This window comes from Notamacropus eugenii, chromosome 1, assembly GCF_028372415.1.
Source record: "Notamacropus eugenii isolate mMacEug1 chromosome 1, mMacEug1.pri_v2, whole genome shotgun sequence".
NCBI classification, from domain to species: Eukaryota; Metazoa; Chordata; class Mammalia; order Diprotodontia; family Macropodidae; genus Notamacropus; species Notamacropus eugenii.
In genome coordinates, this window is record NC_092872.1 from 528,806,450 (window position 1) to 528,814,966 (window position 8,517).

Consider the following 8,517-nt stretch of genomic DNA (forward strand, 5'->3'; position numbering starts at 1 on the left):
AAGTTTTATTGTTCCAAACTGGTAATTCTTTTTTCATATTTTTTCACATTTTTCATCTGTGGGTCTCATTTCTTTCCCCACTTTTCCCTGTACTGTTCTCTTTTCATTAAAAAAATTTTAGTTCTTAAAAAAAAACCCCACCAAATCTTGCTTTATCTCTTCCAGGAATTCTGATTTGTCTTTTGCCAAGCCATTATTGAGACTTTACTTGTAGATGTTTTTCTTTTTCTTTTAAGTTAATTTATTTGTTTTCAGTTTTCTACAATCACTTCTACAAGTCTTAGATTTTCTCCCCCTTCTTTTCCCTCCCTCCCCGAGATGGCATGCAATCTTATATGGGTTTTAATCCATTCTGCTATCCATCTCCATTTTATGGGAGGGTTCATACCATTCACATTCACAGTTATGATTACCATCTGTGTCTTTCCCTCCATCCTCTTTCCCCTGTTTAGGCTCTTAGTTCTCATTTCTCCCTTCCCCTCCACAATAGAGTTTTAATTTTTGATTACCATCTTCCTCAGTCTTCTTTCCCTTCTTTCAGCCCTCCTCTCTTTTACTCCCCTTTTCCCTTACTATTCTTCCCTCCCTTTTAGCCTCCCCTCCCTTTTTTCCCTCTTTCTCCTCCTACTGCCTGTAGGGCTAGTTAAATTTCTGTACTTAACTGAGTTTGTTGTTCCCTCCTTGAACCAAATCAGATGAGAGTTAATCTCAAACAATGCTCATCTCCCTCCCCTCTTTACCTCTACTGTACTATGTTTTTGTGCCTCTTCCTGTGATGTAATTTACCTTTTTCTGCCTCCTCCTTTTCACATCTCCTGGTGTAATCCCTTTGCACCCTTAAATCACAGTTTTATCATCATATCATTTACTTTATATCCACTCCCTCTATCTATGTATATCCCTTTTATATATCATAGTAAATATACAATTCTCTAGATTAACAAGTATCATCTTCCTTTACAGGAATGTAAACAGTTTGGCCATATTGAATAACACTTTTTTCCATGTTTACCTTTTTATGCCTCTCTTGAGATTTGTGTTTGAAGATCGAATTTTCTGTTGAGCTCTAGCCTTTTCATCAGGAAGGTCTAGAAATCCCTTATTTCATCGAATGTCCATCTCCTTGCCTGAAATATTATGCTCAATTTTGCTGGGTAGTTCTTTATTATTTCAAGTAGTTTTTTACTTGATTCTACAGGATTCTCTAAGTATATCATCATATCATCTGCAAAGAGTGATAACTTAGTTTCTTCTTTGCCTCTTCTAATTCTTTCAATTTCTTTTTCTTCTCTTATTGCTAACGTTAACATTTCTAGTACCATATTGAATAATAGTGGTGATAATGGACATCCTTGTTTCACCCCTGATCTTACTGGAAATGTATCTAGCTTATACTTGTAGATGTTTTTAAATATTTTTTTCCTTCTGAGTTCCTGTATTAAGCTTTCCTATCACCATGATATCTCTTTATGATGGGATTTGGTTTTTTGTTTGCTCATTTTTTCAGCCTATTTATTCACTTTGGATTTTATGTTAGGCTGGGGCTCTGCATACTTTCTGAGGGAAATGTCTGAGTGAGCTTCTGTCTTCTTTGGTCCTTCTGCTGCTTTCTTGGGGTATTGAGCTTAGTATTCTTCTGAGATCTTAGGGACAGCTCGGGCTGGGGACCTGTAAGCTTTCAGTGTTCACAAAGTGATGTGAGCTGGGCACAGTTTGCTTTATTGCTCTGTTTGTTTGAACTTGGCAAGTTCCTGAACCAAGTTTTGATCTGAGCAAGACCTCTTCTGGTTCACAGTTTCAGGAGACTATTGGTGGACTCAGTCATTGTTAGCTCCTGAGAGACTTCATAGGTTCAGAGTAACCAAATTCACAGATCTGGGATTCTGGCCCTGCTTATTCCACTTCAGGCTTCAGCCTGATCTGGAGCATTGAGTCTCTGTTGTACTTCTGGGATCAAAGCCACACAACTGCTGTTTGCTTCGGAATTGGTTCTTATCTCAGTACATAGCTAGGATTCAAATGTGACCACTCCTTTCCTAGGCACAAGTCTCCCTCAGTCCACCTTGGATCAGTGACCCATAATTGGGTAGTGAGCCACAGGGCTGTCAGATGGCACCTATTTCTGAACCCTGCATTATTTCAGGGCTCCCTTGACACTTGTTCCTGCTCCTATGCTTCCTATCCGTGTGCTCACTCTCATCTTCTTTTAGTACCTGGGAAATGGTTGGCAATGTCCCACATTCCTAGCCAAACCCCACCTCCAGTGTCCTCAGACCTCTGTTTGTCTCCCTGAAATGATCTGGGTTGGAAAAATTAGTCACTGTGATTTTATTCTTGGATTTCTCAATCAGAATTAGGTCTGGTGTATTTTCTACATCTTTTTTGGAAGAGATGTGATAGGCGAGCTAGGCTGTACTACTTCTTACTCTGCTGATATTATATATCTGGAGGACCAACCTCAGTAAGTGCCAAGAGTCTTATCATCATATTGACTGTAGAGTGATATATTTTTGGCCATAGCAACTCTAGATTTAGCAGAGGGGTTGTGATTTATGTCGGCAGGGGGAGTACCTACATGAAGTAAGAATTGAGTTCAGAGTACTGTTTTATGAGTTGTGGGAAAATATTAGAGAAATCAGAGATTTTCTCTCTCCTCCTAAGGCACTTACAATTTATCTGGGGGGAGACACACACATACACACACACACAACCATATATGAACAATTATGAAAAAATGTATCAAAAAGTACAAACAGATATAGTGGGTGTCTACAAAGCAGTTTCATGCCTGTAGAAGAGAAAGGCTCTTGGAAACTCCCAAAGGAGAAACACCTTCCAGATGCTATTTGCTTTGAAAATATACAAGTGGATAAAGTTTTAACAGAGTGATCTGGGAGAGACAGGATTAATCCGAGGAGTTAGGTAATCTTGGAGTTAGTTCTCCTGGACCAGGGGCGTTTGGAACAAGAGCTTTTTATTATACTTTATTGATAAATCTTAATACTAGTCTGCCCTGAGGATCAAAAAAAAAAACCTCTACAAAACACTGCATATTTATCTCTAACAGTATATGCAATCCCCCATTCTGGTAAGTTATTTGGTAGTACCCATGCTATGTTTTCCGGACTGATTTCTTCAGTTTGCATCACTGTTTGTTAAGTCTCATATTTCTTTGAATACTTCATATTTGTCATCCTTATAGAACAGTAATATTCATTCATATATAATAAGTTATTTCAAATTTTTACTTTTACAAATAGTACCTATAAAGATAAGGACACATTCTAACCATAGGGACAGCTAGGTGGCAGAGTGGATAGAGTGCTGGTCATGAAGTCAGGAGGACTCTGAGTTCAAATGTGGCTTCAGACAAATCTGGCCTATGTGACCCTGGGCAAGTCATTTAACGCTATTTGCCTCAGTTTCCTTATCTGTAAAATGGATTGGAATAAGAAATGGCAAGCCACTCAAGTATCTTTGCAAAAAAAAAAAAGCAACAAGCAAACTCTATATGGAGTCACAGAGTCAGACATAACTGAAAACAATTGAAAAGTTTGAAAAAAATGCTATTATAAATATGTGAAGTTTTCCCCTCTCATTATAGCTTCCTTGAGGTATAAACCTAGTGGTGGGATCAACAGGTCAAGGGTTATAAACAATTTTGAAACTTTTATCGTATAATTCCATCCCAAAAAGCTAGACAAAATTACATCTTCATCAACATTGATGAACAGTGAGCATTTCTGTTTTTCTATACCCCCACAAGTGATAATTTTTTTATTCTTCCTAATTTAGTAGTAAAATGACACTGCAGAATTGTTTTAATTTGCATTTCTTGTTTATTAGTAACCTTGAGCACTTTTAAAAAACTGATTATATCCTTTGAACCACATCTCTGCTAGGGAATGAATGAGTCACATCTTGTAGTCATTAAATCAAAGATTTAGAGCTAGAAAATATTCCTGAGATTGTCATCATTTTAGAGTCAAGGAGACAGAGGTTCAGATGTGTTAACTGACTTGTTTAAAGTTGTGTAGATAGTAAGTTGCAAAGCCAAGATTTGAACCAGGTATGCTTGTTCTAGTTGCTGTTTCTGTGCTGTGTCATTTTTCAGTCATATCCAACTCTTCATGACCCCATTTGGGATTTTCTTGAGAAAAATACTGGAATAGCTTGCCATTTCCTTCTCCACTCCATTTCAGATGAGGGAAGTGAAACAGATAAGAGTTAAGTGACTTGCCCAGGGTCACAGCCAATAAGTGTCTGAGGCCGGATTTGAAGTCGTGAAGAAGAGTATTCCTGATTTCAGGCCCTGCACTCTACCCATTGTGCCACTTAGCTGCCACTATCAGGGGGTAGATAGCCTGTTTCAAAATAAGTCCTCTGGAATTGTGGTTGGTCATTATAGTAATTAGAGTTCCTATGATTTTTGAAGTTGACTGTCTTTACAGATTTTATTGCATAGATTATTCTGGTTCTTCTCACTTTCATTCTCCCATCAGTTCATACAAGTCTTCCCAGGTTCCCTTGAAACAATCCATTCATCATTTCTTACAGCACAATAGTATTCCATCATATTCATATACCATAACTTATTCAGCCATTCAACCAATTGATGGACATACCCTTAGTTTCCAGTTCTTTGCCACTACAAAGAGAGCTGATAATATATTTTTGTATATTTCCTTTTCCTCTTTTTAAAAAATCTCTTCAGAGTATACATTTAGTAGTGGTATCCATTCTGTAGCTACTTCCAGCTTCAAATGCGTAACTTCCTCCTCTTCTTGTCTTCACTATCAATGAATTCAAACAACAAAATTTCTAACCCATACTAATATATTTCCAATTCATGCAACTAGTAAAGATTCAATTATGAGCTCAATACTTGTATTCTTTGAAAAAATGTTAAAAGGGAAATAACACTGGGCTACGAGTTAGTAGACCCAAATTCTAGTTCACTGTGTTCCTTTGATAAATTATGTAACATTCCTCTCTTACTCTATCTATATAAAGGAGATAATAATAGTTGACCTTCTTACTTTGTGAGCTGTTAATAACTCTCCACCTCCAAAATCACCTATTTCTACTAAATTTTATGTGACATAGTGGATCAGGATTCTGGCCTCAGATCCAAGGAGATCTGGATTCAAGTCATTCTTCTGACACTTGCTGGCTGTATGACTGGGCAAGCCAGCAAGCCACTTAATTTTTCAGTGCTGCATACAACATATATACATGTTATCTCTCATGGCTAGACTAGCTCACTGAAGACAAGAGCAGCTTGAATTTTTATTTTTGTATCCCTAATGCTGGCCATGATGCCTGAGTGGGTGCTTTTATAAATACTTATTGTTGATTGATTATTGCTGATCAGATATGTTCAAGTGCTTTGAAAAATTTGATGGCTATGGAATAATATTGGATGAGTCTAAGTGAAGGCTGGATGACCAAGTCAAGCTGATGAGTGTTTATTTAAATTTTTTTATTTTAATTTTCAGTTCCAAATTCTTTTCCTCCTTCCATCCTCTCCCCTAACCATTGAGAAACTAAGAAAGACAATATCCATTGTACACATAAAATTATGTGAAACATATTTCCACATTAGCGATGTTGGGGGAAAAGGCAAGAAAAATAAAGAAAAGAAAAAAAATGCTTCAATTTGCATTCAGAGTTCTCTGTCTCTCTCTCTAGAGGTGAATAGCAAACATTTTTTAAGCACCATCTGAATAAAATTCAACAAAGGTAGCTTGAGGCATATTTTCTCTGAGCAAGACAACATTTTATTAATGGAACACTACCTTACCAATAAAATGGGTCAATGGCTGTGCCTCAGTTAGCCAAGAACCCCAAGATGACTAATTTTTATAAGGTAAGAACAAAGACCAGAACAGGGAAGGTGATATCATGGGATTGAAGACAACATGACGGGTTACTTAGCTGAGGCAGGAGGAACAATATGATTGATTGGAAGTTAGAAATGAGAGACTAGCAGCAGTCCCCTCCTTATCTGCTGCAATTAAGAAACGTACATTGTTTAAGTCCACCTACAAGTTCACCTACAAAGATAGTGGCCCAGGCTTATTTGGATAGCAAATCAGACATCCTTAAAGAATAGCCTGGTAGTATAAAGATACTAGACCAGACTCCATGGGGTCTACTTGCATTCCTCAAGGATTTTTTTTTTTTTTGAATCAAGTATAGAGTTGCAGTTAGTAGGGCAAGTGGATTTCAAAACTTGACTCTTTACAATCCAACTGAATTTCTGAACTAAGTTCAGAGACAAGAACCATGATTTAGGCAGTTATAGGACAAATCTATTAATTAAATATAGGATCAATAAAAAATGATAAAAAAATCAATTAAATCTTCTCAGCACCTGCTATGTCTGTGCTATGTGTTGGATAATCATAACTATCATTTATATAATGTTTTAAGATTTGCAAAGTACTTTCCAAATATCTCTTTTCATTCTCATGACAACCCAGAGAGGTAGGTGCTTTTATTATCCCTATTTTACAAATGAGGAAACTGAGGCAGATAGAGGTGAAATGACTTGCCCAGGGTCATACATATCTAAAACTGTATTTTAATTGAGGTCCTCCCGAATCCAAGTTTAGCATTCTGCCACTTTTCCATTTAGCTTCCTTTGGCAGGGTGTTTTGTAGAGGAATTTTTTTTTCTGGCATAGGATAGACTGGATGACTACTGAAGTCCCTTACAACTATGACTACTCACTGAATTCCTGGCTTTGTTCTAGACCCTGTGGGTATACAATGGAAGTACAGGATACATTTCCACATCTTCAGAGACCTGACAGTCTAGATGTTGAGACAGAATTAAAAAACACATAAATCAAAGTTGTTTATTAGTATAATGTTAACTCTAAGTATAGTGGGACTGCAGAGAGAATGGGATCAGCTCGGACTAGACTAGAGGTTTTGTGAAAAAGGTAAGACAAACTGTTATTAGAAGAATAGGTATAATTTGGATTTGGATCAGAAGAAGGCATTCGTAAGTCAGGGACTCAGAACAAAGACATGGAAGAAGGAATGATTACAACATGTATGGGGAATGGTAACTATAATAGAAGACGTATTTGTAGGCAGTGGACAACATAATTATTTTGTATACTCCTAGGAATATTAGTTGTAATTAAAGACAAAAGGGTAAAATTAAAAGTATAAACATCAACAAAGAGACAACATTCTCCATATAATATACTTAGATAACCCCAGAAGGTAGGAGAGAATAAGGTTTGATAAGTTTTGAGTGGCAGAGGACACGATAGAAGGCTTTAGAAATGAGCAGGGTTTGAACTTGATTTGGTCAGAAAAAGGAAGCCACTGTACTTTCTTGAGTAAGAGAGCAATGACAGAAACAGTGTCTTCAGAGGAGTCTGGTAACAGTGCTCATAAAGGATGGAAAGAAGAGGTATTGGAGGAAATAAGATCAGTTAAGAGGCTTTGGTGCTCCTAAGGTGAAGTGTGAAGTGGTGAGAATCTGGCCTAGAGCAGTAGCACTGGGAATGGACTCAGGGCTTATATGTTCTTTGGGAAGAGGAATGGCAATCACCTATGATTGGGTAATACAATGGGAGGTGGACTATATTCAAATAAGGGACTGAGAGTGACATCATGTCACCATTGGACCGTATACCCAGACCACCCCCAGCTTTGGGCAATCTAATCAAAGACTTTATGCCTTATTTTAGATTAAATTCCATGTAAATTTGGGTGGGGTCTGACCAAGATTGATGAGAGTTAATTGATCTCGTTATCAAGAGACTTCAAGAGAATGCACTTTTAAAAAAAAATTAGGGCTTTAGAAGAAGGGGAGAACTCTGGATCTCCCCAAATTATTGGTTATTAATAACCATTTTTTATCCTTTTGGAGTTTAAAGCTACAATTAGATCTAAAAGGTTGACTTACATTATTTACAGAGGTGTTTTCATTATGACTTAAAGTAGTATTGGATATTTAAAAGCAAAGTGGATAGAGCACTGACCTGCAGTCAGGAAGACCTGAGTGCAAATACTTAGTAGCTGGGTGATTCTGTGAAAGTGACTTAACCCTGTTTGCCTCAGTTTCCTCATCTGTAAAATGAGCTGGTGAAGGAATTGGCAAACTGTTCCAGTAGCTTTGCCAAGAAACGCCAGATGGGGTCACAAACCCCACATGATTGAAATGACTAAACAATAACAAAGCATTACATTGCCATTTTTCTGCTCTTAGAATCATCCTTAGTATGGTCAGTATGCTCTGACTTTCTCTTCTACAGCCAGGTTGGCTATATCTCTTCCTGGGGGTTCCAGGTTACCCTAAGGAGTTGAGGTATATCTTCACTGGTGTAACTTCTGTACTACCACTGTCTCTAGCCCTACCAGCTGTGTTCCCTACACTGATAGGAGCCAGTGACCAGTCCCCAGTTCCATTTAATCACAACATCAATTAGCTTTTATAAATTATATTTACTTTAAAAGATATAGCAACAACCAAGTCCAAATATTCCTGTCCCTT